Genomic DNA, 25,318 nt, shown 5'->3' on the forward strand with positions numbered 1-25,318 from the left:
TTTCTGTCTTGGTTATTTTGGACTTCCTTAACAAAATACCAAACTGGCTAGCTTAACACACATTTATTTATCATAATTGTGCATTCTGGAGGTCTGAAATGAAGGTGCCAGGCTGATTGGGTTCCCATTGGGGCCCTGTTCCTCATTACAGACAATGCTTCCTTTTTTATTGTTTTCTAAAAATAAAAAAACAGTAATTTTCCAATACATTTAATAACAACTGTTAGTTTGTCATTAAATTTTTCCTGTTTTGGTTACAAATTCTTTAGACACATCTGAAATTAGCACCAATTCTCTGCAAGTTATTACACAAAATGTACGGTCATGTTTTCTTAAGGTTCATTTAAGATAACCTAGAAGAGTAGGCATTATTTGAAAACACAAAATGGTCATATAATAAATGAGATCTGATATATTACTAGCATTTAAAAAACCAGACCTAGTGAAAGAATTAGGACTGGGGACACGTGCATGGTCTTTGTGTAGTGAACGTTTAGCCTGTCCTTATATTACAAACTTAGATCAGCAAGAATATTCACAGTACAGACAATGCTTTCTACCTGAATCCTCACATAAAAGGGAGAGATATTTCATGTTTATTTTTCGGAGGTCATTAATCCCATTAGTGGAATCTATAACCTCATAAGAAAGTTATAGCCCAAATATCACATTGGGAATTGGTTTTCAACATATGAATCTGTCAGGGGAAACAAATAATTCAATACATGGTTTTATCTATCCAAATATCTAGGAAACACACACATATACACAATCACAATCACACACACACACACACACACACACACACTGTGCTACAAATAATCTTCTATTTAAAATCAACTGCATTATCTTTCCACTTCAGGAAGATAAGTCATTTCAACTTTTCAAAATGGTTTTAATCCAAGTTTTACTTTTTTTTTATTATTATTGTATACAATGGGATACATGTTGTTTCTCTATTTGTACATGGAGTCAAGACATACCATTTGTGTAATCATACATTTACATAAGGCAATGATGTTTGATTCATTATTTTTTCCCTTCCCCCCACCCCTCCCACCCCTCTTTTCCCTCTATACATACTTCTTATACAAAACATTCTAAAATATTTTATGCTATTAAGGGTTCAATTTGAGTAACTAGAACATATTTATAGTGACAAAAATTAAATATACCAAACACTGAAATTTAATCAATATGCAAATAAATAGTAAACAAACAAAATTTTATATATATCTGTAACAGATTGTACAATTACCACCTGTTCATAAATATATGGTCACAATTTTAAAGAACTAATACATTAAACACCACTCTGCTAAAGAATATTAAAACAGACCCAGAGTCCAGTCAGTGGTGCTGAGATCTCTTGTATTAAGAAAAAAAAAAACAGAATTTTAGTTGTAGAAGGGAACTGATATAATTAAAATTTATTTTCTTCTGAATTAAACTAAAACTTCAGCATAACTATATACTTGAACAACTTATCCAAGCATATTATTCATAATATTCCCCTTGTATAGTCACTGAACAATTTCCTAAAACATGTTTTTATAATCTAAATGTAGGCACAATATACAGGACAATTTTATGTTCTTAATAGAAAAACTACCTTATTCCTGATTTTGTAAACAATAGAAAATCATTATAAAACAACTGAAGTTAATACTATATAAAAATCATAGGGTAGAATGGAATAATTATCTGAAAAACAGTAACTTTGACTCTATCAATAACTTGGTCATTCTTTCATATGTTTTTATGTAATTAGATATGTAAGCATATATACATACTGCTATCAAAGTTGAATCATACTGTTTAAATTGTTTTGGTGGTAGGGAGAATAAAATGGCCCTTCAAAATTCCTGCCCCCTGATATTTACATCTTTTGTAGCCCACTCCCCTTGAATGTGAACCAGACTAGTGAATAGGAATATTTCACTTCTGTGATTAGAATACTAACTGACTGACTTTGAGTGAAGCCAAAGAGATTATTTGGGTGGATCTAAACTAACAAGGTAAATTGTTGAAGAAGATGAAACATCAGAGAGACTCTGATGCCAGCCATGTTAAAAACTGAGAATGGGTTGGCATGACCAGGAAGTGCGGGAAACATCTAATCCCTGAGGGAACCCACAACTGACAGCCAGCAAAAAATCAAGAAGGAAGGAAGGGACAAAAGGAAAAAGGAGGAAAGGCAGAGAAGGAGGTAGGGAGGGAAAAAAAAGGGAGAAGGGGAGAATGAAATCCTCAGGTACTGTGGAGAATTAAATTCTGTGAATAGTCATGTCATGGATTTCAAAATGAATCCTAAGTATCAGAAAATGTACAATGTGAGCAAACCTTGACTTCAGCCTGCTGAAATTTAAGCAGCAGATCCAGTTAACCCCATACTGATCCACAGAATCTTTGATACAATAAATTATGGTATTTTAACCATTCCATTTGTGGTAATGTTTCATAGCATCAGAAATATAAAAGAAAAAATTTCAACATGAATTTACTTTTGTATTTCTTCCTCACTTTACAGTTTTCAGTTGTAATTTGCCCACAATACATACAAAATAAGTGCACAATAACTCAAATATTCACACTTCATCCTCATTTGGGAGGAATGTATTAACTTAATGAGATAATTTGAACTCAATTCTCTGTATGATTGTTTTCATAGTTAAAAAATTCATCAGGGCTATCCTACCCAATATGTCAAAATGTATTGTACTGTCATGTATAAGTAATTAGAACAAAAAAAATTAAAAAAAAAACAAAAAAACAAATAATAACAAAATAGAGAAACACAGTTTTAATAAGAACCTGTGTTTTCCTGTTTAATTCTGGATAAGAGTGCAATTGTGGTTTAAATAGTAGTAAAGTCTTGATAATTTGGATTATGTTTGAGAACATGAAAATTCAAAAATGTAGGCTACTTAAATTTAAATAAAGTTTTATTGCAATAATTAACCTCAGTCAATTATTAATCTCAGGTGGAAATCATTGTGTAAATAGTAAAGAATAAATTTTTGGTATGGATACTAAAAAACAATACATCAGTGCAATCTTTCTGAGAAAATATTAGTAAACTCTAATCCATGTCTTCTGGCTATAATGTGTTCCATTGTATGGATATTCACATTATACTTAATTATTTTCTTATTAATACTGTTTCAAGTTTCTTTGTATTAGAAGCAAATATTGTAATAAGCATGTGTGCTTCTGTGATATTAAATATTGCTAACTGTGGATAAGATGTTACATTGCCATACAATGTATTTATCTATTATTTTATACTATAATTCTATGAGAGCTGATCAGATATATTTGCTTTCTATTGAATGCCTATTTACACATAATTATCTTTGAAATATATTTGAAAATGTCTTGGGGAATTTTCAAGTCTTTTTCTCCACATCTTCAGAGATTTTTACATAATGTATATAAATTTTTTTCTGGGCTAGTGTTGAAATGATATTTTATTTTTTCCATGAACCTGTACTTTACTTTGTTTATTACAGTATACTTTTCAATACAAATGATTTTCTGTAGATTTAGTTTTAAAAGATTTTATTTTGATAGATATAATTTCCATTTTGCAGTATTTTCTGTTTATTTTTATAATTTAGCTTTTAAAAAAGCAAACTTCATTTGTAATTGGTAGGACTTTGTAACTAAACTCTTGATGACTAACCATTTATACTGCCATCAACTTCTACAAAATTCATCATTTTTATGCTAAATTAAAATGTCTTCTATTAATTTATTTTTAGTAACATAAATTTTTATGTAAACTTCTAAAGAAACTAAAAACAATATCTAAAAATATTGCATAATTTAAATTGTCAGCAGTCATTGGAAATAGTAACAAATATGGGAGATGTTTAAACTTTTTCTTAATAAATTAATATTATCATAGTCATGATATAATATGTTGCCAGAAATAGAGAATATTGTGCAATGTTATTTTATCGTATTAGTTTGCTTTGTTAATTCTAAACTTTAATTTTTGCATTTTGCTATTGTGAGACATTGCTCTCCAAAATTCATGGGCTTGAATTATATAGAAATTAAACACATGGACTTGAAAGCTAGATGTTATTTCCAAGGCTCCATGAAACTTATTTTTGGCCACAGAACAATATAACAGCCAATGGAAAGATGAGCAGAAATCATATACAACTGCTGCAGGTCTGGATTATAAAAACCTCTAAAGAAGCTCTCCCATTATCTTTTGTCTTCTTTGGTGGTTAGAACAGAGGTAATTCCAAGGATGACTTTGATAGCCACTGTTAACCATGCATGATTACCTGAATGACAGTCACTTTATCGACCTGCTCATATGTCCAGCAGTATTACCTGAATTATGGATAAATTTCTATTGTGTTCAAACCTCTCTATGGAGGTTATTTGCTTTTTTCATACTGCTTTTTAAAATTTTGTTTTATTTTTATTTTTTGTTCAATAAGTTAGCCTAATATCTAACAAGAACCAATTACAAGTTATTAAATTTCTGGAGAATATTTAGATGCATTATTAGGAAGGCCCAAAGGAAATACAGTAACATTCTGAGACCTGCCAATAAAAATGGACTTTGAATTCTTCCTATAGCATTTTTCCATTACTGGGATGTTACTTTATTCAAACATTTATTGATTAAGATTCTAGTAGGTCATGTAAACACTACTCAAAGAGAACAATAACACTGTATCATTAACATAGATCAAATTACAGATGGGTGTAGGGGGACATACCTATAGTACTATTTACTGGGGAAGCTGAAGTGGAAGCCTCACTGAAGTCCACAACTGCACCAGCCTGGGCCACAGTGAAACCCCACCCCTGAAAAAAAAAATCAAATATATTTAGAATGTTGGCCTTGCATATCCATTGGGCTCTTTTAATAAGTATATGAGTTGCCTAAAGAGTTTTCTAGACATGTTTTTGTAGATATAAAAAGAGGAAAGAATTCCATTCTAATGAAGGCTATTAACATTTTACAGATGCTACAACTTGGACATTTTGCAAGGTATGAAATACATATATTTGGAAACATTTCCAAGGTCACTTACAGTTCCTCATTTATAACTGGAAAGTGAAGAAGCCAGGATTAGAACCCAGCCACCTTGATTTGAAACCTTACCTTCTTAAGCAGAATGCCATCCTACTTCCTTTTCGCACATTCACTTGGTCATGAATTCACTCAACTAGCTATGTAGTGCATCTTAGTTGTTGACATTGCAAGTCTTTCAAATGACTTCAAACAATAACTGTCAATCCAAGACTAGTTAGAAAAACAAACTCTGAAATCAGGGAGAGTACAAATAAACAGGCCAAACATAGGCCTTAACTAGACTAGGGAAGGGTCCCAGAAGTTTGTACTACTGTGGAGTTCAGAGGAATGGTGCATCTACAGTCACCAGGTGCACAGGGCTTGAATGTATAAGAAGACCATAAATTACTTTCCAGAAGTCGGTTAAAAACATGAAAGAAATAAGGTGAGACAGTCATTTAAGAATCAGAAGAGTTATAATAAAACAAGTAAAAAAGATTTTCAGGGGTGAAGTTAGTTTAGCAGACCACAAACTGGTAAAGAATTAGGAATATACACACAACCATAATGACAAAGAAGTCATGTTTATCAGGAAAAAAAGATCTCCTCAGCCAAAAATGATGATTGAGTTTGTTTGAGTGATTAAAACAAAAATATACCCTATAACATGTCCGATGGGTAAAGCAAAATAGAAGATTTTTTTTAATCAATGACAAAATCATGAAGTGACTGTTTTCTGTGGTGCAATTTAGAGACTTGTATTCTTTTCAACTCTTTTTAATTTTGTTTTATTTTTTCTCCAAGTTGAATAAATGGGATTTTATGATTAGTAATTACAGTTAGAGAGGACAGAGAAAATGGCTTGGTCATATGAATTTGTCTCTTTACCCCAAGTTTCCTAAGTGTATAGAATGGGAAAGGGAAATCTCAGTCCACTTGGAAATATGAGAATGCTAGTGACAGTTGTGAAGGAAGATGCTCAGGGACAAGACTGATATCTGTACAGGACTATGTATTCTAAGAAGGCTTGGACCTCTCTATTTCGAATTTATGTGTATGGAAGAAAACTCACCAGAAATTCCAAAATTATCAAATGTGTTGCTGCTGTCAGAGTAGAATAATGAAGGCACAGCCTTGCTACTGCACACAGTTCTACCTGCCTATCAAACCCTGAAGTCTTGAGCTGAACTAAAGAATAGGTTTGCTTAAGGCCATTCTTCTTCCACTTGAGAGGAAAGGCAACTTTATAATGACCTCATGAAGGCACTCAACCATCCACCACTGACTTTTGCTCAGAGTTTAGGAGTATGCATGTCCTACAGGAAAAGGCAAAATGTGACATAAATATTTAATATCTTAAATCCATACTAGCTAACTACATATATAAATACTAGCTACAGAATGAGAAAATTTTATACCTTAGATGAAATAATATTTTAAAATGCTAGTATGCTGACAATTCTGTCTTTAATTTGGAAATAAAAACATATCTCTGAATACTGACAGATGGCTTAGTACACTTATGCGATAAAATTTATTTTAAGAGAATCATAATCATGGTTTAAGTAGTTTTTGTTTACTTTGATTATAAATATTTAATATGCTCTCTTTGAAACAAGAGAGCAACTAGGATTACTTAGTAGTAAGTGCTTCAGAGCACTAATGTATCTTTAAATAACCATACTTAGGCGTGCACATAATAGCTAGTTAAACAAGAAAACCTAAATGGAATGAAAGAAGACTCATAGAATTGATTTATAATGGAATGCAAAACTTTGTAGCTTGAATCTAAGTCATCAGTCATTCACATATTTACCAATTTGGGGAAATAAGATAAAATAATTTATTCTTTCACAAAATAGTTTTGACAGAAATCAGGAATGAATCAATTCTCATGAGAGAATCTTGGAGTTCATATAATACAAATAATAAAGTATACTCAATGAGTGTCTATGAGCCCAAGATTATGTTCCAGAAATGTATCCCTTTGAAGCTTTTTCTTATGCATTGACCATAGGTCTTCATATTTAATGTCTATCACATTTAATGCTTAATTTAGTAATAAGTGCACATTTGTAATATAATAAATAAAATATGTAGGATGATAAAATTTGCTCTTATGTTTAACCCTAAAATAATTATATAAAGGACTCTAGACCTGAAATAATTGGAATGCAACTAAAATTGCTAGTAGAGGCGATATAAATCATTGGACAATTATCTTACATGACACATGGGAAAAATGATGTTCATGGATTTTAAATACTTATGTAAGGTGGTATTCCATAGTGGTTGGTAGCTCAAATTTCAGGGTTATAAATAATGGCCTCAGGATTCTGGACCACTGTTGCCTATATCCACAAGGCACAATTACACCAGGAATTATTAATACAAGTTAAAGATACAAGCTGTGTAGGAAAATGCTCTATATGCTTCTATTGTTAGTATCATATTTAATGTAAATTATTATCTTACATTTTTGTAAAAAAAGTTTAAAAAGTAGATTTCTTACTTGATTTGAATTCCCATATTTTTCTTAAGGTTGAATTTTCTTGCCTCCAGCAGCATGAAATCTTTTTTTAGACATTTGCGTGGGCTGGATGTATAGTTCTGGAGTATAATTCATCACACCTTAATAAATACTGACAAGACTTTCAATGTGGTATGTGTAAAACAGCAAAGTACCTGATACTAATAATGAAATCTTAGGGGGAAAAGCTTTTAAATCCACATGAAAAACATATATTAATTTTCTTCTTGGAGTTGATTGAAATTCTGAGGATTTATTTTATTTTCTAATTAGTTATTGCCCTTAGGTTTCAGTGAACATTCAATAGGTGTTAAGAGAAGCTAATATGAATAGAGATCCGAGATGGCAAACTTACTTGATTCCCTTTTCTTTGCACCCGCTTTGTCCTCCACAAGACCTCTACCAGTACATTGCCCACCTTTTGCATGCAGATCACTCGTTGGCCACTGTGGCGTCCACTGGGTGCCCATTCGCCTACCTTTTGCCTGTCCATTGCCCACCTTTAGCCTGCACATAATCCGACATCCAAAGTACACCTGCTGACACCAATGGAGTGCCTGCCGTTTGCCTTCAGATCACCTGCAGAGTCCCACTGACCCAATGCCCATTGCTGCCTGGAAGTTCTTTGTCAGGGTGCATGCAGTAACCACCATCTTGGGACACTGGTCAAGGCCTGGGAGTCCAGGTCCAAGTGTCCTGCAGGTTTGCTGCAGCCACCCCTGCCATCTTGTGGGATGGGGTAGCTGCCTCAGTCTGGGGAATCTGGCCAGGGACTGGAAATACATTGTTGGGGTATCTACAGGTCTGGTTACACCCAGTACTCATGGTCGCCATCTGGTGACCTCTTTGCAGGATTGCTCCTTTGTGTGAGTGTATCCCTGGTGGTCTCATTCCTGGAATGGCATAGGGATCCTGGGACTGCAGCAAGGTAGAGCCTAGGGAATCTGAAACCCAGGGTCCATCAGATTGCAACTGGTTTGCATGGACCAGTCTGGGTCTGGCAAGTCTATGGAAAGCTGAGGCCAGGGGCAGTTCCCCAGAGAGAGTTTTTTTGTAGAAACTGAAGGAACTGAGCTTTCTTCAGTTCAGTGACTCCTGAAGAACTCACGGACAGAAGGGGTCAGTTACAAGGGGTGGGAAGACTGGAAGAGAGCATGAGGGCATCTTGCTAACCACTCACCCTGCCAACCACCCAGCACCCACCAGACCGGAGCAACTATCAAACTTCAGACAACTGAACCTACCAGCAGAGAAGACAAGCTGAGAAAAATTTTGAAAGCCAATGGAAACAATCAGTAATTTTCCATAGAGACTTTCCTTTTTTTAATTTCCCCCTCTCTCTCTCACATCTCTACCATCTTTGAATTCAAATATTTTTCATGTATCAATTTATCCAAGAGTGGGAAGTCTGAATAGTATATAATAGTTTAATGTTGTATTCTTATGATTTTACCTTTTTTTAAAAAATGTATATATTTTTTCTCTCACTTATCTGTCTCATGGATTCTCTTTCTCACTTCTCTAATGCTAACAGTCAACCTCTATTAATTCCTCCTTTGCTCTTAACTATAAATTTTACTTCTATCTTCTCTCCTTCTCCCTCCTAAACATTATATCCTACACTTCTTCTGTTCCTTCTTTGTCCATCATTTAAAATGATAAACCCTTTTAGCAAACTTATTGTTTATACTGTAGATAATAATTGTACACATCATTTCTGCTTATTTTGACAAAACTTTGGATGCCTTAATAGGAGCTATTAAGTTTAAGGTTGCATATTGTTTGCATTGGGTGTTGTTATTATTGATCTCCCCCTTAAAGTGAGGTACTGGAAGACTTCAGGGACACTATAAGATTATAAGGGTACAAATTATACTGACTCAGATCCATATGACTACATGGGAAGACACACAAACAATATGAAAAAATAAGGAAACAAACCACCTCAAACAAATCAATATGTTCCAACAATAGAACCTGTAGGTAACATGGTGGAAGAAATGTCAGAGAAGGAATTTAGAATGTATGTAGTTAAGCTAATCTGTGAAATAAAGGATAGTATAAAGAATGAAATCAAAGAGAAAGATCACTTCAATAAAGAGCTAAATATTTTGAAAAAAAATAGAAATCCTTAAAATGAAGGAATCAATAAACAAAATGATAAATTAATAAAAAGCATCACCAAGAGACTAGATCACTTGTAAGACAGAACCTCAGACAATGAAAACAAAATATATACTCTTGAAAATAAAGTCAACTTAACAGAGAAGATGGTAAGAAATCAGGAGCAGAACTTCCAAGAAATATGGGATCACATCAAAAGATCAAATTTAAGATTTACTAGAATAGATGAAGTCGTGGAGCTGCAAACCAAAGGAATGAACAATATTTTCAATGACATGAGAAAACTTCCCAAATGTAAAGAGTGAAATGGAAAATCAACTACAAGAGACTTACAGGACACTGAATGTACAAAATTACAATAGACCCACACCAAGGCACATTCTGATGAGAATGACTAACATACAGAATAAAGATAGAATTTTAAAGATTGCAAGAGAACAACAAACAAATTTCCTATGGGGGGAGACCAATTCATAACTCAACTGATTTCTCAACCCAGACCCTCAATGCCAGGAGGTCCTCAAATAACATATATCAAACTCTGAAAGAAAATAAACCCCAAATTAAGAATTTTATATCCAGCAAAATTAAGCTTCAGATTTGAAGATGAAATAAAAACCTTCCATGATAAACAAAGATTAAAAGATTTCACAACTGTAAAGACTGCCCTGCAGAACATCCTCTTCAAAATATTGCATGAGGAGGAAATGAAAGAAAAAAAAAATTAAAACCAGCAAAAGAAAAAACTATACTAAAGGAAAAATTCATCAAAGGAGAAAGTACTTCAAGTTGAAAACCAAAAATAAACCAAAATGACCACCAACAATACAAATCACATCTCAATAATAACCAGAATGTTAATGACCTAAACAAAAGACATGGATTGAAAGGTTGGATTAAAAAAAAGACCCAACAGTACACTGTCTTTAAGAGACTCACCTTCTAGAAGAAGACATTCTAAGATTGAAGTCAAAAGGTTGGGAAAAAAACATATCATTCACATGGACTATGTAAAGAAGCAGGTGTTTCCATTCTCATATCAAAGTGAACTTCAAACCAAAGTTAGTCAGAAGGGATAAACAAGGACATTTCATACTGCTTAAGGGAATCATACACCAACATTTATATATATATATATATATATATATATATATATTCCCCAAACAATGCAGCATCTACATACATCAAACAAACACTACTCAATTTCAGGAATCGAATAGACCACAACACAATAATACTGAGTGACTTTAACAGTCCTTTCTCACCACTGCATAGATCTTCCAAACAAAACTGAACAAATAAACTATAGATTTAATAATACAATCAATGATTTAGATTTATGGATATATATATAGAGTATTTCATCCATCACAGAATGAATACACTTTCTTCTCAGCAGCACATGGAGACTTCTCTAAAATAGACCACATGTTATCCCACAAAGCAACTCTCAGCAAATACAAAAAATTGGAAGTATCACCCTGCATTCTATCAGATCATAATGAAATGAAACAAAAAATCAACAATAAGATAAAAATAGAAGCTAACACAACACCTGCAGATTAAATAGAATACTACTGAATGATTAATGGGTAAAACAAGAAATCAAGGAGAAAATTTAAAAATAGAATAAGTGAGAACATCAATACAACATATCAAAATCTATGGTACGCTATGAAGGTAGTGCTAAGAGGAAAGTTCATTATATTGAGCTCATACATTAAAAGACTAAAAAGTCATCAAATAAATGACCTAGCATTACATCTCAAAGTTGTAGAAAAAGAAAAACAAATAAACAAAAAAAGAAGAAGACAGGAAATAATTGAATCATAGCTGAAATCAATGAAATTGAAACAAAAGAAAAAATTGAAAAAATTGACTAAATAAAAACTTGATTCTTTGAAAACAGTAAGTAAAATTCATAACTCCCTAGTCACACTAACAAAGAGAAATAGAAATAAAACTCAAAGTACTAAAATTTATGATTAAAAATGAACTATCATGACAGAAACTACTGAAATACAGAAGAGAGAAACTATTTTGAGAATTTATACTCCAAAAAAATGGAAAAATTTGAAGACATCAACAAATATCTAAAGACATACAATCGACCCAAACTGCTGCAGGAGGACATACAAAATTAAAACAGATCAATTTCAAGCAATGAAATAAAAGACCCCATCAAAAACTTACCAAACAAGAAAAGCCCAGGACCAGATTCTCAGCCAATTTCTACAACATGTTCTAAGAAGAATTAACACCAACACTCCTCAAATAATTTCAAGAAATAGAAAAGGCAGAAACCCTTCCAAACTCATTCTATGAGGTTAATATCACCCTGATACCAAAACTACACAAAGACCCATGAAGGAAATGAAACTTCAGACCAATATCCCTAAAGTACATAGATGCAAAATTCTCAATAAAATTCTGGCAACTTGCATACAAAAACATATTATGTACCACGATCAAATGGGTTTCATCTCAGGGATGCAGGGTTGATTCAATAAATGGAAAAAAAATAAACTTAATACATCACATAAATAGACTTAAAGACAAGAATCATACAATTAACTCAAAAAATGCAGAAATAGCATTTCAAAAATTACAGCATTTTTTCATGTTCAAAACACTAGAAAAAAATAGGGATAGTAGGAACATACCTCAACATTGTAAAAAATACCTATGCTAAGCCCAAAGCCAATGTCATTGTAAATGGAGAAAAATTGAAAGCATTCCCTCTAAAAATTGGAAAAATACAGGGATACCCTCTTTTACCAATTCTATTCAACATTGTTCTTAAAACTCGCCAAAGTAATCAGACAGAGGAAATCAATACCCATAAATCAAATGCATTTCTAAACATAAGTGACAAATCCACTGCAAGAGAAATGAGAAAAACTACCCCATTCAAAATAGCCTCAGTGCTTGCCTCGCAAGCACAAGGCCCTGGGTTCAATCCCCAGCACCGCAAAAAAAAAAAAAAAAAAAAAAAAAAAAAAAAAAAAAAAAAAAAAAAAATAGCCTCAAAAGCAATAAAATACTTGGGAATCAATCTAATAAAAGAAGTAAAAGACCTCTACAATGAAAACTACAGAAAACTAAAGAAAGAACTTGAGGAAGATATTAGAAGATGGAAAGATCCCCCATGCTCTTGGATAGTCAGAAATAATATTGTCAAAAGGGCATACTACTGAAAGTGTTATACAGATTCAATGTAATTCCTATTAATATCCCAATGACATTCCTCATAGAATTATAAAAAGAAATCATGAAATTCATTTGGAAAAATAAAAGACCCAGAATAGAGAAGGCAATCCTTAGCAAGAAGAGTGAAGCAGGAGGCATCACAATACCAGATCTTAAACTATACTACAGAGAAATAGTAACAAAAATGGCATGGTATTGGCACCAAAATAGACATGCAGGCCAATGGTAAAAATTAGAAGACACAGAGACAAACCCACATAAATACAGTTATCTCGTACTACACAAAGGGGCCAAAAATATACATTGGAGAAAAGAGAGCCCATTCAACAAAGGATGCTGGAAAAACTGGAAATTCATATATAATAAAATGAAATTAAACCTCTATTTATCACCCTGCACAAAAATCAGCTCCAAGTGGATCAAAGACAGGCACTAGACAGACCTTGCACCTAACAGAGGAAAGGGTAGGCCCAAATCTTCCTCATGTCAGCTTAGGACCTGACTTCCTTAACAAGACTCCTAAAGTGCAAAAAGTAAAATCAACAATCAATAAATGGGATGAATTCATACTAAAAAGCTTCTTCTCAGCAAAGGAAATGATCAATAATGTGAAAAGAGAGCCTAGAGAATGGGAAAACATCTTTACCACATGCACATTAGATAAAGAACTAATCTCCAGTATATATGAAGAACTCAAAAAACTTAACAACATAAACAACAAAATAACCCAATCAATAAACGGGCTAAGGAACTGAACAGACACTTCACAGAAGAAGAAATATAATCAATCAACAAATACATGAAAAAATGTTCATCATCTCTTGCAATTAGAGAAATGCAAATCAAAACTACTCTAAGATACCTGCCCAGCCAGCAGGCCAAGGACAGACATCATAACTGAGCGACTCCACATGATCCATGCACCTAGGTCGGTGCCATCACTGGTTGGTCGTAGTCACGGAGCGAGCAGACAGGCGAATCAGGCCACTTGCATCCCAGAGGTAGCAGGCAGGCACCCAATCCGCCTATCTTGTGGAGCAGGGCAGCGGGTAGCCAACCCACCCAACCACCAGGCCAAATACAGACGTCCCAATGAAAGACCCCGTCAGACCACCACGCCAAGGCTGGTGCAGGTATTTTGAATTACTCCTGAGGGCGAGACCATCAAAATTGGAAGGGCAACTCCCTTCCTGAGGCACCTACAGGAGGCTAGAAGACCATTAAAAGGGACCAGGAAGCAAGAAGAGGAGGTATTGAGAGACTCGGGACCAACTCAGAGCCACCAGGGAATATACCCCACTTGAAGGCCACCACCCGTAGAAGGCCAGCTTCCTAGTGGAGCATCGCATTAGCAAGTTCCTCCAAGACTTCAGGCTACTGAAGGCTAAGAGGTGAGTTATATTAGTCAATAGGCAAAATCTGCAATATCCCAGAGTTTCACTACTAGAGGGGTAGATACCTGAACAATATGAGAATACAAGGGAAGAAAATGTCCCAAACAAACCTAGATGGTATAGCAATAATATCCAATGACAGCATAGCAGAAGAAATGTCAGAAAGGGAGTTGAGAATGTACATAATCAAAATGATCAGGGAAGCAAATGAGGAGATGAAAAAACAAATGCAGGCATTGAAGAATGAGATGAAAGGGCAAATGCAGGCATTGAATGATAGCACCAATGAACAGTTAAAAGAGCAAATACAGGAAGCAAAAGATTATTTCAGTAAAAAGTTAGAGATATTGAAAAAAAAGCAAACAGAAATCCGTGAAATGAAGGAAACAAAAATAAATAAATAAATAAAAACTCCATAGGATGAATAACTAATAGAATAGAACACCTGGAAGACAGAACCTCAGACACTGAAGAAAAAATATTTAATCTTGAAAACAAAGTTGACCAACAGAGAAGACGGTAAGAAATCATGAACAGAATCTACAAGAACTATGGCATATCATGAAAAGGCCAACTTAAGAATTATTGGGATTGAGGAAGACTTAGATAAAAAAAAGAAAGAAATGAACAATCTATTCAATGAAATAATATCAGAAAATTTCCCAAATTTGAAGAATGACATGGAAAATGAAGTACAAGAGGCTTATAGGACTCCAAATACACAAAATTACAATAGACCCACACCAAGGTACATTATAATGAAAATAACTAGCATACAAAATAAAGACAGAATTTTAAAGGCAGTGAGAGAAAATAATCAAATTACATTCACGGGGAAACCAATACACATATCAACAGATTTTTCAATCCAGACCCTAAAAGCTAGAAGGGCCTGGAACAATATTTTTCAAGCTGTGAAAGAAAATGGATGCCAACCAAGAATCTTATACCCAGCAAAACTTACCTCCAGATTTGATGACAAAATAAAATCCTTCCATGATAAACAAAAGGTAAAAGAATTTACAAAAAGAAAGCCGGCATTACAGAACATTCTCAGCAAAATATTCCAATAGGAAGAGATGAAAAACAATGATGTAATTCAGCAAAGTGAGGAACTACCCTAAAGGAATAGGCAAATAAAGGAGAAATCAAGTCATGTCAAAAAAAAAAAAAAAAAAAAAATGAACCAAATGACCGGGAATACAAAACACATCTCAATAATAACCCTGAATGTTAATGGCCTGAACTCATCAATAAAAAGACATAGACAGCCAGATTGGATTAAAAAGAAAGATCCAACAACTTACTGCCTGCAAGAGACTCATCATAGAAAGAGATACCCACAGACGAAAGGTGAAAGGATGGGAAAAAGTATACCATACACACGGAAACAGCAAAATAGTCGGAGTGTCCATCCTCATATCAGATAATGTGGACTTCAAGCCAATTTAGTCAGAAGGGATAAAGAAGGACATTTCATAATGCTTAAGGGAAGAATAAATCAGCAAGACATAACAATCATAAATATCTATGCCCCAAACAGTGGCTCATCCATATATGTCAAACAAATTCTTCTCATTGCCAAAAATCAAATAGACCACAACACAATATTACAAGGTGATTTTAACACACTCTCTCACCACTGGACAGATCCTCGAAACAAAAATTGAACAAAGAAACCATAGATCTCAAAAACACAATCAATAATTTAGATTTAACAGATATTTATAGAATATACCATCCAACAAAGAGTGAATACACTTTATTCCCAGCAGCACATGGATTCTTCTCTAAAATAGACCATATATTATGCCACAAAGCTACTGTTAGCAAATACAAGAAGATAGAGATGCTACCTTGAATTCTATCAGATCATAATGGATTGAAATTAGAAATAAATGACAGAAAAAAAAAGAAACTACTCAAACACCTGGAGATTAAATAATACACTATTGAATGATGAATGGATCACAGAAGATATCAGGAAGAAAATTAAAAAATTCTTAGAGGTAAATGACAACAAAGAAGCAACATATCAAAATCTCTGGGACACTATGAAAGCAGTTCTTAGAGGAAAATTTATTCCATGAAGCACATTCAATAAAAAAAGAAAAAATCAACAAATAAATGACCTAACAATACGGCTCAAAGCCCTAGAAAAAGAATAGAGAAACACCAAAAGTAGTAGAAGACAGGAAATAGTTAAAATCAGAGCTGAAATCAATGAAATTGAAACAAAAGAAACAATCAAAAAATTGACAAAATAAATAGTTGTTTCATTGAAAAAATAAACAAAATTGATAAACCCTTAGCCACACTAACAAAGAGAAGGAGAAAACCCAAATTACTAAAATTTGGAATGAACAAGGAAATATCACAACAGACACAATTGAAATACAAAACATAATTAAAAGCTACTTTGAAAATCTATACTCCAACAAAATAGAAAATCTCAAAGACATCAACAGGTTTCTAGAGACATATGAATTACCTAAACTGAACCAGGAGGACATACACAATTTAAATACATCAATTTCAAGTAATGAAATAGAAGAAGACATCAAAAGCCTACCAACAAAAAAAAGTCCAGGACCAGATGGGTTCTCAGCCGAGTTCTACAAAACCTTTGAAGAAGAGCTCATTCCAATACTTTTCAAATTATGTCATGAAATAGAAGAGGAGGGAACCCTCCCAAACTCATTCTATGAAGCCAATATTACTCTGATATCTAAACCAGACAGAGACACATCGAGGAAAGAAAATTTCAGACCAATATCCTTAATGAACATTGATGCAAAAATTCTCAACAAAATCTTAGCAAATCACTTACAAAAATATATTAAAAAGATAGTGCTCCACGATCAAGTTGGTTTTATCCCAGGGATACAAGGTTGGTTCAACTTCTGGAAATCAATAAATTTAATTCACCATATCAACAGACTTAAATCAAGAATCACACGATTATTGTGATAGATGCAGAAAAAGCATTTGATCCCCAGCACCACAAAAAAAAAAAAAGAAAAGAAAAGAAAAGAAAAAGTGTTTGATAACATGCAGCATCCCTTCATGCTCAAAACACTGGAAAAAATAGGGATAGTGGGAACATTCCTTAACATTGTAAAGGCCATCTATGCTAAGCCCATGGCCAATATCATTCTAAATGGTGAAAAACTGAAAGCATTCCCTCTAAAAACTGGAACAAGGCAGGGATGCCCTCTTTCACCACTTCTATTCAGCATTATCCTTGAAACTCTAACCAGAGAAATTAGAAAGGCTAAGGAAATTAAAGGGATACGAGTAGGAAAAGAAGAACTCAAACTAGCCCTATTTACTGATGACATGATTATGTATTTGGAGGAACAAGAAAATTCCACTAGAAAACTTTTAGAACTCATAAGTGAATTCAGTAAAGTAGCAGGATATAAGATTAATGCTCATAAATCCAATACATTTTTATACATAAGTGATGAATCTTCAGAAAGAAAAGTTAGGAAAACTACCCCATTCACAATAGCTTCGAAAACAAAAAATACTTCGGAATCAATCTCACCAAAGAGGTGAAAGACCTCTGCAATGAGAACTACAGAACACTAAAGAAAGAAATTACAGAAAACCTTAGAGATGGAAAGATCGCCCATGTTCTTGGATGGAAGAATTAATATTGTCAAAATGGCCATACTACCCAAAGTGCTATACAGATTCAATGCAATTCCAATTAAAATCCCAATGACATACCTTACAGAAATAGAGCAAGCAATCATGAAATTCATGTGGAAGAATAAGAAACCCAGAATACCTAAATCAATCCTTACCAGAAAGAGTGAAGCAGGGGGTATAACAATACCAGACCGTCAACTCTACTACAAACAATAGTAACAAAAACGGCATGGTATTGGCACCAAAATAAACAGGTAGATCAATGGTACCAAATAGAGGACACGGACACAAACCCAAATAAATACAATTTTCTCATACTAGACAAAGGTCCCAAAAATATGCAATGGGGAAAAGATAGCTTCTTCAACAAAGGGTGTTGGCAAAACTGGAAATCCATATGCAACAGAATGAACCCTATCTCTCACCCTGCACAAAAATCAGCTCACAATGGATTAAGGACCTTGAAATCAGACCAGAGACCCTGCATCTTATAGAAGAAAAAGTAGGTCTAAATCTTCAACTCGTTGACTTAGTGTCAGACTTTCTTAACAGGACTCCCATAGCACAGAAATAAAAGCAAGAATCAACAACTGGGATAGATTCAAACTAAAAAGCTTTCTCTCAGCAAAGGAAACTATCAGCAATGCAAAGAGAGAGTCTACAGAGTGGGAGAAAATCTTTGCCACTCATACTTCAGATAGAGCACTGATTTCCAGAGTATATAAAGAACTCAAAAAACTCTACACCAAGAATACAAATAACCCAATCAACTAATGGGCTAAGGATATGAACAGACACTTCACAGAAGAAGATCTACAAGCAATCAACAAACATATGAAAAAATGTTCAACATCTCTAGTAATAAGAGAAATGCAAATCAAAACTATACTAAAATTCCATCTCACCCCAATTAGAATGGCGATTATCAAGAACACAAGCAACAATAGGTGTTGGCGAGGATGTGGAGAAAAAGGTACACTTATACATTACTGGTGGGGTTGAAAATTAGTGAAGCCACTCTGGAAAGCAGTGTGGAGATTCCTCAGAAAGCTTGGAATGGAACCACCATTTGACCCAGCTATCCCACTCCTTGGCCTATACCAAGGAGTAAATGTATGATTACACAAATGTTATGCCTCCACTTCATGTACAGAGAAACAAGATGTATCCCATTTGTTTACAATAAAAATGAATTTAAAAAAATATAAAAAAAGAAAAAAAAAAACTACTCTAAGACTTCATCTCACCTCTATCAGAATGGAAATTATTCAGAATACAAGCAATCATAAGTGTTGGAGAGGATGTTAGGAGAAAGTTACACTCATACATTGCTGATGGGACTGCACCACCAATGGTGCAGTATGGAGATTCCTCAGAAAACTTGGAATGGAAACATCATTTGACCCAGGTATCCCACTCCTTGGTCTATAGCGAAAGGACTTACAATCAACATACTACAGTGATGCAGTCACATCAATGTTTATAGCAGCTCAATTCACAGGAGCTGACCTATGGAACCAACCTAGGTGCCCTTCAACAGACGAATGAATAAAGAAAATGTGGTATGTATACACAATAGAATATTACTCAGCCTTAAAGAAGAATGAAATTATGGCATTTGCATGTAAATGGATGGAGCTGGAGGATATCATGCTAAGTGAAATAAGCCAAACTGATAAAACCAAAAGCCAAATGTTTACTCTGATAAGGAATGCTGATCTATAAAGGGGATGGGGAGTGAAGGGACTTTGGATTGTGTGGAGGGGTGTGGGGGAGGAGAAGGAGTGTGGGGATGGGAAGGATGGTGTAATGAGATGGACATTATTACCATATATATATATATATATATATATATATATATATGCATGATTACACTATCATTATGACTGTACAATGTTCAGCACAGGAAGAAGTTGTGCTCTATTTGTGTACAATATGTCTAAATGTATTCTACTTTTAAGTATAACTATTTAGAACAAATTTTAAAATTAAAAATTCAATAAAATAGAAACAATAAAATGCTTTTTCAGAGATTAAGAATAAATAAAAAGTAACAGTGCTTAGCATATATTAGGTAAAAATTAATTTTGTATTTGAATTACCTTTGATGTTTTTTGTGAATAGATGTATGACAAAAGTATCTGAAACACACACACATTCACACAAACTAACCAGATGAAAATCTAATCTCCATAAGTGGTTTTTGCACTCTTGATCCACTGTAAAAACCCACAAAGCTATACATCACCTGTGCATATAAACATGCACCATGTTCCTAACGAAATTTAAGAGCCTCACTCATTTCATTTTCCCTATCTTTGGAATAAGATGTTATATTTTCTTTGAACATTTACATTGGAAGATTTTAACTCCATCTAACCTTCTAGATTTTTAATATTTAATAAAATGTTTTAGTGGTGTTTATTATATACTCGATATTAATTCATAGTTTCACTTATGTTTCTTAATTACTTTCTGCTTTCCCTTTTATCCATTAGGAATTAAATTTCTCCTGCTGAAGAACTTTATCATGTCATTTAATACATTTACTTGCCTAAATTCTTAGTGTTTTTCAAAAATTTTACTTCATCTTTATCTTTGAAGAATAATTCTATTGACTATAAAATTTTCAGTTGATAATTATTTTTCTTTCATTGCTATAGAAACTCCAACAATTTCAGTTCATTATGTGATTTTCAGCCTTATTTTTTATGTTTTTTCCTCTGGTTGCTTTTGTGGCTTCTTTGTATTTGTTGTCAAATGTGTTATTGTAGAATACTCCAGTCATTGTATTTATTCTACTTTTTATTTCTCTAACCTTTATCCAATATGCTAATCAATATATTTATATATTTTTCACTTTTAAGTACTTCCTGCTTCTCTCTCTCTCTCTCTCTCTTTCTCCTTTTCCTGTCAATCAAACCCAAAACTTCATGCAGGCTAGGTAAATGCACTACCACTAAACTACCTTGGGCCACTACTACTTCTTCACATATTGTTTCTTTGCAATTCTTCTGTCTTCCCCAGTTGGAATTAAATTATACACATGCTAGAAATTTTGACTTAAGCACATGCTTTTACCTTCAGCCATATTTAGTTTTTCTTTCTTTTTATTACTTTTTCTATTATGAATGGAGGAACTTTAGATTACATAGAGGGAAATGAGAGAGGAGAGGGGACAGGGGTATGAAAGATCATGGAATGAGACAGACATCATTACCCTATGTACATGAATGGTATGAATCTATATCATGTACAACCAAAGAAACAAAAAGTTGTACCCCATTTGTGTACAGTGAATCAAAATGCAGTCTGTAAAAATAAAAATAAATAAAAAATAAAAATACTTCCTGTGTTTTTAGTTTTTCTACTATAGTACCCAATTTGCTGTCTCAACCAAAGACTTCTTAAATTCATATATGGTGGTATTAATTTTCAGAATGCTCATCTGATTGTGTTCATAAAGATTGCAAATTTTTGTAATTAGTTTTCTTTTTTAAAATGGATTTTATTTTCTAAATGCATTTTTAAATTTTTTTAAGTTTTTAAATTTTTATTTTTTACAGACTACATTTTGATTCATTGTACACATCATTTCGTTTCTATGGTTGTGCACGATGTACATTCATACTCTTCATGTAATCATACATGTACATAGGGTAATGATGTCTATCTCATTCCACCATCTTTCATACCCCTCTCCCTCTCATTTCCCTCTACATAATCTAAAGTTTCTCCATTCTTCTCTCACCCCCCACCCCAATCCACATTATATATCAGCATCCACTTATCAGGGAAAACATTCAGCCTTTGGTTTTTTGGGATTGACATATTTCACTTAGCATGATATTCTCCAATTCCATTCATTTATCTGCAAATGGCATAATATTATTCTTCTTTATGGCTGAATAATATTCCATTGTGTATATATACCATAGTTTCTTTATCTATTCATCTGTTGAAGGGTATCTAGGTTGATTCCACAAACTAGCTATTGTGAATTGAGCTGTTATAAACATTGATTTGGCTGTGTTACTGCAGTATGCTAATTTTAAGTACTTTGGGTATAAACCGAGGAGTGGGATAACTGGGTCAGAATGTGGGTCCATTACAAGTTTTCTGGGGATTCTCCACACTGCTTTCCAGAGTGGCTGTACCAATTTGCAACTCCACCAGCAATGTAAAAATATGCCTTTTTCGCCCACATCCACGCCAACATTTATTATTGTGTTCTTGATAATAGTTATTCTAATTGGAGTAAGATGAAATCTTAGAGTTGTTTTAATTTGCATTTATCTAATTACTAGAGATGTTGAGCACTTTTTCATATATTTATTAATTGCCTGTATGTCTTATTATGTAAAGTACCTGTATAGTTCCTTGGTCCATTTATTTCTTGGGTTCTTTGTATTCTTGGTGTAAAGTTTTGTAAGTTCTTTACAAATTTTGGAGATAAGTGCTCTATCTGAAGTGCATGTGGAAAAGATTTTCTCCCACTCTGTAGTCTCTCTTTTCACATTATTGATTGTATCCTTTGTTGAGAAAAAGCTTTAAATAGGGAAGTAGGAACATACCTCAACATTGTAAAAGTTATCTATACTAAGTCCATGCCAACATCATTCTAAATGGAGAAAAACTGAAAGCATTCCCTCTAAAAACTGGAACATGACAGGAATGCTCACTTTCATCACTTCTATTCAACATCATCTTTGAAACACTAGCCAGAGCAATTAGACAGACCACAGAAATTAAAGGAATATGAATAGAACAGAAGAACTCAAGCTGTCACTATTTGCCAATGATATGAGTCTATATTTAGAGGATCCAAAAATCTCCACTAGAAAACTTCTAGAATTAATAAATGAATTTAGCAAAGTATCAAGATATAAAATTAGTATGTGTAAATCTAATGCATTTTTGTTCATAAGAGATGAATTCTCTGAAAGAGAAATTAGGAAAACCTCTCCATTCACAATAGCCTCAAAAAAAAAAAAAATACTTGGGAATCAATCTAATAAAAGAGGTAAAAGACCTCTATAATGAAAACTACAGAACACTAAAGAAAGAAATTAAAGAAAACTTTAGAAGATGTAAAGATGTCCCATGTTCTTGGATAGGCAGAATTAATATTGTCAAAATGGCCATTCTACCAAAGGCGCTATACAGGTTCAATGCAATTACAATTAAAATCCCAATGACTTTCCTCATAGAGAAAACAATCATGAACTTCATCTGGAAGAACATGAGACCTGGAATAGCCAAAACAATCCTGAGCAGGAAAAGTGAAGCAGGAGGTATTACAGTACCAGACCTTCAACTATACTAACAGATCAATAGTAACAAAAACAGCATGGTGTTGGCACCAAAATAGACAGGCATACCAATGGTACAGTACAGAAGGCACAGACACAAACCCACATGAATACAGTTACCTCATACTAGACAAAGGAGCCAAAAACATACAAAGGAGAAAAGATAACCTGTTGAACAAATGGTGCTGGGAATACTGGAACTCCATATTCAGTAAAATGAAATTAAAACTCTATCTCTCACCCTGTACAAAACTCAACTCAAAATGGATCAAGGACTTAAGAATTAGACCAGAGACCCTGTACCAAATAGAAAACAAAGTAGGCCAGAATCTTCATCATGTTGGTTTAGGATCAGACTTCCTTAACAAGACTCCCAAAGCACAAGAAATTAAAGCAAAAATCAATAAATGGGATGGATTTAATTTTTTATTTGTTCTAATATGACAGTAGAATGCATTTATACATTTTGACAGATGGTACATAAATGGAGTGTAATTTCTCATTTTTCTGATTATACATATTGTAGGATCACATCAGTCAAGCAGACACATATGCACATGAGGTAATAATGTCTGTTTCACTCTACTGTCATTCTGTCCCCCATATGACTTCCCATCCCTTCACTCCCATCTCCCTAATATGAAATAACTCTATTCTTCCCTATTTCCCCAACCCCTTACTGTGAATTAGCGTCCATTCTAATGCCTAAGTCTTTGATCCACTTGCAGTTGAGTTTCATGAAGGGTGAGAGATAAAAGTTTAATCCCATTTCGTTACATGTGAATTTCCATTATTCCCAGCACCATTTGTGGAATAGGCTATCTTTTCTCCAATGTATGTTTTGAGCACCTTTGTCTAGCATGAGATACCTGCATTTACGTGAGTTTGTCTCTGTGTCTTCTATTCTGTACCATTGGTCTTTGTATCTGTTTTGATGCCAAGACCATGCTGTTCTTATTACTGTAGCTCTGAGTATACTTTGAGGTCTGATATTTTGATGCCTCCTGCTTCCCTTTTCTTGTTAAGGAATGCTTTGGCTATTCTGGGTCTCTTATTTTTCCAAATGAATTTCATGATTGCTTTTTCTAGTTCTATGAAGAATGCCATTGGGATTTTAATAGGAATTGCATTAAATCTGTATAACACTTTTGGTAGTGTGATTATTTTGACAATATTAGTTCTGTCTATCTAGGAGCATGAGAGGTCTTTCTATACTGTAAGACTTCTCCAATTTCTTTCTTTAGTGTTCTGTAGTTTCATTGTAGAGGTCTTTTACCTCTTTTGTTAGATTGATTCCCAAGTTGTGTTTTGTTTTTTTTTTTTTTTGAGGCTCCTGTGAATGGGGTAGTTTTTCTAATTTCTCCTTCAGTCAATTCATTACTGATGTATAGGAATCCATTTGATTTATGGGTATTGATTTTGTATCCTGCTACTTTGCTGAATTCATTTATCAGTTCTAAAACTTTTGTGGTGAAATTTTTTGAATCTTCTAAATATAGAATCATGTCGTCAGCAAATAGTGATAGTTTGAATTCTTCTTTTCCTATTTGTATCCCTTTAATTTATTTCATCTGTCTCATTGCTCTCACTAGTGTTTCAAGGACAATGTTGAATAGAAGTGGTGAAAGAGGACATCCTTGACTTTTTCCAGTTGTTAGAGGGAATGTATTCAATTTTTCTCCATTTACAATGATGTTGGCTTTGGGCTTAGCCTAGGTAGTTTTGGCAATGTTGAGGAATGTTCCTACTATCCTGAGTTTTTCTAATGTTTTTAACATGAAGAGGTGTTGCATTTTGTCAAGTGCTTTTTCTGTTTCTATTGAGATGATCATATGATTCATGTTTATGTCTATTGCTATGATGAATTTTATTTATTGTTTTCCATATATTGAACCAACCCTACCTCCCTATGATTAACCCCACTTGATCGTGGTGCACTATTTTTTTAATATGCTTTTGTATGCAAGTTGCCAGAATTTCATTGAGAATTTTTGCATCTATGTACATCAGTGATATTGGTCTGAAGTTTCTTTTCCTTGATGTGTTT

General features: G+C 33.7%; 1 non-coding gene and 1 pseudogene across 1 annotated transcript; one reads left to right on the forward strand and one right to left on the reverse strand.

Moving 5' to 3' along the window:
• Positions 1-410: 410 nt before the first annotated feature.
• LOC124987735 (small nucleolar RNA SNORA72) lies at positions 411-541 on the reverse strand. Its single transcript, XR_007109251.1, has one exon. It is a non-coding gene; the product is annotated as a small nucleolar RNA SNORA72 (small nucleolar RNA).
• Positions 542-13,819: 13,278 nt separating this feature from the next.
• Positions 13,820-25,318, forward strand: part of LOC124986347 (proteasome inhibitor PI31 subunit-like) — a 107,121-nt pseudogene continuing 95,622 nt past the window's right edge.

Source organism: Sciurus carolinensis, chromosome 6 (assembly GCF_902686445.1).
Source record: "Sciurus carolinensis chromosome 6, mSciCar1.2, whole genome shotgun sequence".
In the NCBI taxonomy this organism is placed as follows: domain Eukaryota; kingdom Metazoa; phylum Chordata; class Mammalia; order Rodentia; family Sciuridae; genus Sciurus; species Sciurus carolinensis.